Source organism: Dendrobium catenatum, unplaced genomic scaffold (genome assembly GCF_001605985.2).
Source record: "Dendrobium catenatum unplaced genomic scaffold, ASM160598v2 fragScaff_scaffold_1694, whole genome shotgun sequence".
Lineage (NCBI taxonomy): Eukaryota > Viridiplantae > Streptophyta > Magnoliopsida > Asparagales > Orchidaceae > Dendrobium > Dendrobium catenatum.
In genome coordinates this window covers 311,980-318,435 of record NW_021320156.1, presented here as the reverse complement: position 1 = coordinate 318,435, position 6,456 = coordinate 311,980, and positions in this window count along the sequence as shown.

The following is a 6,456-nucleotide window of genomic DNA, read 5'->3' as shown; positions in this document are numbered from 1 at the left end:
TTAATAGTATTAATTCTACCATGATTAACTAATTTAGGAACTAAAAAACTACATTTATCTTTATTAATAGCCAAACAACACATATTCTAGAAATTAACTAAAAATTGAACTAAGACTTTAATGTTGTTAATAGAGCCATTAGAGAAAATAATAAAATCATCAGCAAAACTAAGATGAATAATCAGCATTCCTTCCATCGTAAGATAAATCAGGTTAGGATGTCTTTTGTAGAACTCCTCAAAACCCCTTGAAAGATAATCCATAGCAATAATAAAAAGAGCAGAAGATAAAGGATCACCTTGTCTCAAACCTTGCTTAGACTTAAAAAAACCATGATTCCTCCCATTGATGATAACATAAAAGAAACAATTCTCAATAATATTTTTAACCAGTTGAATAAAAGATTGACTAACACCAAATAATGATAAAACATTGTATAGGAAATTCAAATTCAAATTATCATAAGCTTTAGTAATATCAAGTTTAAAAATAATATTACCACCTTTCACCTTGGAATTGATATCATGAGTGATCTATGGAGGACTTCAACATAAAATTTACCTCTACTCCAAGCAAAAGTACTTCTAAAAAAATCAATATCATGTACATCCCTGTATAATCAACAATAAAAGAATTTAACTGATCCCATAAAGCAAGCCAGCCCAATCTAATACAAGAAGCACAAACAAAAGATGCATTACACTTAAATCTAAAAATAATAATTTTAACATTAACAACTTGATGATGATCATCGATAATAGTTAAGTTAATAGCACTATTCCAGAAAATCCAAATTTTGTTACAGTTTGCAAATTTCAAAGAATAACCAAAATGAATTGCAGTATTATCCAGTTTATCCATAGAAATAAACAACTCAATTAAAATAAGCAGCTAAATATTATGAATTCTACAAAGATTTATGACTCTAATAACCGAATCATTTCCCCCAATCCCCCTAACATCCAAATGAGAGCCTTAATCATCACAACCTTTGGTAGAAGTTTGAGCTCTACTAGAACGAGGCATCGAAGGGAAAGAACTTTTTGCATTCCTCCATTTTTTTTACTCACCTTGATAAATTCATCCTCATTATTTTTATTAGAAGTAGTGCCCACACCATTAGAGGACATGGAGTCCTCCTTTTCACCACATTCTAACTGTTCCTTCAAAACATCCATACCCAAAATGGGAATAAATTCCCCTTCTTCACAAACATCATTATCAATATTTTCAAGTTCAAAAATAGGGACAGCTGTAGTACGAGGCATCGGTAATTGAATAACATTAGTATTATGAAGCATAGAATCAATAGAAACATAAATATTTGGTTCCTTATCACCTTCAATGACCACATCATCATTATTATCTTTATTTTCATTTAAAATAGTCCCTTTGTTTTCTGGCAAAAAAGAAACCATCTGAATAGGATTCCCTGTATTAATAAAAGGAGTAGGAACCTCATTCCCAGTATTATCAATAGGAGAAACAGGTAAAACAACATCTAAATTAATAGGATTATTTCATGCAAATAAGAATTTTCCACCGTAGAAGTAGGATTTTTTTTCAGATTTGGGTGTAATTTAAAGCATTCAGAAGCTGCATGACCATGAATCTTTCAATGAAAATAGAAATCCAAAACCTTTTCAAATTTAACCCTTTGTAAATAACCAAAAGCTTTTGATCCCACCCAAATTTTCATAGCATGCTTTTTAGAGATATCGACTTCAACTAGAACCCTAGCCACAGATGGACGGGTTCTAATTGCCATGGTCTGGTCGGTTTGCAAGGGACGGCCAAAAATAGAAACAAGAGCATGCAGAACTTTAGGATTTAAAAAAATGTAACCGTAAATTAGAAAAAGAAATCCAAATCGGAACTTTAGGAGATTCCTCTCTAACATCAAAAAAAGGAGTCCATTTAAGAACTCGCATCTAGCAATTGTTGATAAAATAAGCTCTTCTAGAAAAAACCCTACTATAATCCAAATCGTTAGAAAGCTGAATCGCAACATGCCGAGCTTCCATCAAACCAACAAAAAAGAAACCAGTTAATTTTAGGTTACCAAAAAAATGTTGAATCGTGTCCAGATTAGGTCTACTAAGACCAAACTTACCAACTAACGTGAATTGAAAAGGGGATGCAAGTTTAAGAACATCCTCATCAGAAAGAAGCACAGCCAAAACACCATTAAAAACCATTTGAGTTAAGTTAGGAATATTATCACCTGGCTTCAGATTACCAGAAAGCACGTCTTTGAAAGATCTAGTAGGAGATTTAGAAGGTTCACCACCCTCTAAGATGAAAAAGCCTCTGTTATTTCAATAGATCGGGCTGGACACCTTCCCCCAAGGGTTGGAGGTCGGAGCACCCTCCATTAGGAAGGCCCAAGCAGGGCTCCAGAGCACAATGAACTCTTAAACCACAGAAAAATAGATCAACAAGCAGAAAATCAAAAGAAACGTGGAAGATCAAGCACTGAGAGAAAGGAAAAGACGAAACCCTAAAATTGCCCGAGGCAGCGCTTTATAGCGAGAGCGTGATTCAAGATTGTTATGGTTATTGCTCATTCCATTTGTGTTTATCAAACCCAACGAAGTTTTTCAAACTCTTGTCTTCCTTGAAATTAGATTGATTGAGAAGATTTAATAAACTTCGTCGTAGAGATGAGTTTATTCTTCATACTTTTAATGCAATTTCTATGCACTTCATTTGATAAAGTGGAAAGGAAACTACTTTATATATAAAATTTATTCTATACTTTGTTGACTTGACATCTCTCAAATTTATGCTTAATAACTTGCTTAACTAATGTAGCCTTTTCAGCCTCATCCAGAACATTAATTGCTATGACATCCCTCACCAAGGAAATCATGATGAATATTAGTTTAAATTTTCTTTATGAGGTCATCAATCTTGTCTCAGAACTCTTTTAAATATGTGTTTGAACTCTTTCCATCTCAAAAAATGTGTGGGCTCAACTCTTAAATTTTCATTTTAATTATTACCAAAGTTATTTTTTTCAACCTCATTGGTGACTTATATATTTTGTGGCCAGTAGCCTCTAATGGAGACTTTGTTTTTCATGACTTTAACGTTTGTTTTTCTAAAGAGATTCAATTCATGGTAGCATTGTTTTGATCTTCTTCTTTGGTGACTTTAATATTCTTAGTTATAAACTTTGTTGAGTCCACGTTTGGACAAAAAGAGATCTTATAAGTCAAGGGATCAGCTAAGAAATATCTATTCAGCTAAGAAAATGTCTATTCAGCTAAGAAAACCAATAATTAATTATAAAATTAGTTGTTATTCAAAGTGTTGGTTATATTTGAAACTTACATAGTCCCTAAAAGCCCTCACGTAATAACATCTACTACAACATTCCCAAATTTAGTAATAAGCATCTTAGCGTGATAGTGACCTCCTTTTAAGAAAGATTCTTTGAGACATTAGTCTCTTCATGTATAAATAGATACTAGTATATGATAAATTTAAGGCTCCTAATCAATAATTTTTTAGTTGTCTCCATTATTTTCATTTTTTTTTTGGAACTCTGATAACAACATAACCTTCATATTTTTTGGATTTCACAAACCTTCAAATTTTATGTCTTTACAAGAGGATATTCGCTATTTTTTTGCCAAAGATTTCATCAAACTTCTTTACATAAAATATTTTGATCTCTTACAACTTCTATATGTGTATATTAGATATTTATACAAATTTTGAATATTTAACATTATATCAACGTAAATCTTTGCAATAATTTGGTGCCATCAAAGGGAAGCATTCCCAAGATACTATAAATATTTTTCAATGACTAAAAATCAATCCCTTAATTAAGGAAAGCATAAATATGTGTTAAATATCACCCAAACCTCACTTTGGAAGATTGTATGCATATGATGGAAGAATTTCAAGTTCAAATCCTTCAAATCTTAGAGGTGAATGGACAATAAAGAGCACTCTAAAAACAAGATGGAGTTTGCTCACCATAAAATCAATAGTAGTTTGGAGCTAATAAATTTGATTCCACATAAATATAATCTCTTTATGTTATAGATAGTAGGCATGTCTCATGAACTCCCATGCATATGCTAGCTTCACAAGTGCTCCTGTTGATCAAGTAAAAAAGTGAAGAGAAGAGTTTCAATCCCATGAAAAAATTATATCATACAAATACCCTTAATAATTTCTAATTCAAGTAGCAAAAAAATCCCACTGAATCATGATAAAAGTAATGTTCTAGTTGAGTTTCCAATTTTCACTTCGCTAGGGTTTCCCGTGCTCTGGCGATTTTTTTGCGATTTGGCAGCCGGCTCCTTTCTCTGCTTCCAGATCATAAACCTTTGATATCCTCTGTGTTTTTCTTCTTTTGATCGCGATTGTGCTTTCGATCTTGGCCTTTTGGCCCTGTTTCTTCTTTTTTCCTCATGGAGAAAAGTCAAGTGACTCCACCGAATGGTGTGTGGGGTGTTCCACCGTCAAATAAGGGCGATTCTTTGCAAGGTTTGTCTGGATCTTCTTCTCCTGCTTCTAGGTCTTTTCGAGATGTTCTTACGGGTGCTTCATCTTCTCAAACTCCGGTAATTTCATTCACTAAATCTACGGTTAAAGGTGTTCCTGCTCTTCTTATGTCTGAGGATGATATCTTGAAATTAGCTAGTCCTTATTAGTTTACTTTGGTTGGAAAATTTACTGTGAGGCGGCCGAACCTTGATGCTATAAGAAATTTCTTTTCTAAACTTAAGCTTTCTGGAAATTTTTCAATTGGGCTTCTTGATGCTAGACATGTTTCTATACAACTATCGAATGATTTAGACTATAGTCGTGTTTTTTTGAGGCGATCTTACTACATTTTAAACTGTCAAATGAGATTATTAAAATGGACTCCTTTTTTTGATGTGAAAGAAGAATCACCTATTATGCCTATTTGGATATCTTTTCCTAATTTAAGGTTGCATTTTTTTAATAATCATGTTCTTCATGCATTAGGCTCTATTTTTGGTCGTCCGTTGAAAACTGATCAGGCTACTGCTAATCGGTCAAGACCCTCTATTGCGAGGGTTCTTGTGGAAATCGACATTACCAAAAAACATCCTAAAGAAATATGGATTGGTTCCGATAAGTTTGGTTATTTACAGAAAGTTGAATATGAGAAAGTACCAGATTTTTGTTTGCATTGCAAAGTTCATGGCCACGCGATTCAGGAATGTTTTGTTGCACATCCTCTTTTAAAAAAACAGTAGGAGGGGATTCCTAAAAAATATGATTTGGTTGTGGGAGGAATTACCAAGCAAGGAAATTTTGCTATGTTGGAGGGACAAGACGTTATTCAGCCTACTTCTAAACCTTATAATAAGGAGATTGACACAGAATCTACTACGTTAGAGGCTCATATTAATAATTATGCTGTTTTGGAGAAGGATTTAGAGGATAATAATGGTGAAAAAAGAGTGGATGATGAATTACATCAAAGTGAAACATCGGGAAATGAAGAGGATGACATGATTGAATAAAGATGAGGAACCTTCCAGGATTCCGACCCATTCTAAGGATGGAAATAAACTTTGTGATTCTTCTAAAAATTGTAATATTGCCGATAGCACTACCAAAGAGCCTTGTATTACTAAAGATAGTGGAAAAGTTTTGAAACTAATGGAGAAAGATGATGATGATTTGGCAGGAAATGTGGATGATATGGAAGAAGGAGAAATTGGGTCACTTGAAATTGTTCTTCCAATTGATAACTTGAGTGATCTAAACGATGTGGCTGTGTCAAATCCGAATTATAAGGGGAAGAACGTGGAGGAGGAAGTCTTTGTTCAGGTGAAAAAGAAAGGAAAAAATAAAAAAACTGTGCCTTCCGAGAACCCTAGGGCTACTCGTGCTTCCAACAATGTTATTAATGGTTAAAGTTCTCATTTGGAATATAAGGGGGGTGGGTAATACCACTTCGAAAGATCGTGTTAAGAACCTTTGTAGGAGTAATGACATTCAGATTCTCGTTTTACTTGAACCTTTTGTTTCTGCTATTAAATTAGATAATAATTGCAATATGTTGGGTTTTGATCATGCTTATGCCAATTGTACTAACAAGATCTGGATTTTTTGGAAACAGTCTATTTCTATTGATATTATTAGTGATTTTCCTCAAGTCGTTCATGTTAATGTTAATTTCAATCATATTTCAGTTTATGCCTCTTTTGTTTATGCATCTTGTACTAGAGCTGGTAGAAAAACTCTGTGGGAATTGCTTCATGATTTCTGCTCTACTATTAATGCTCCTTGGTTGGTTGGAGGAGATTTTAACTGTATTACCAATAGTTCCGAGAGGATTGGTGGCAATTCTCCTCATTTGTTAGCCATGGAGGATTTCAACGACATGATTTTAAACTGTAATCTTCATGACATTGGTTTTTTGGGTAATAACTTTACTTGGAATAGGGGAACCATGTG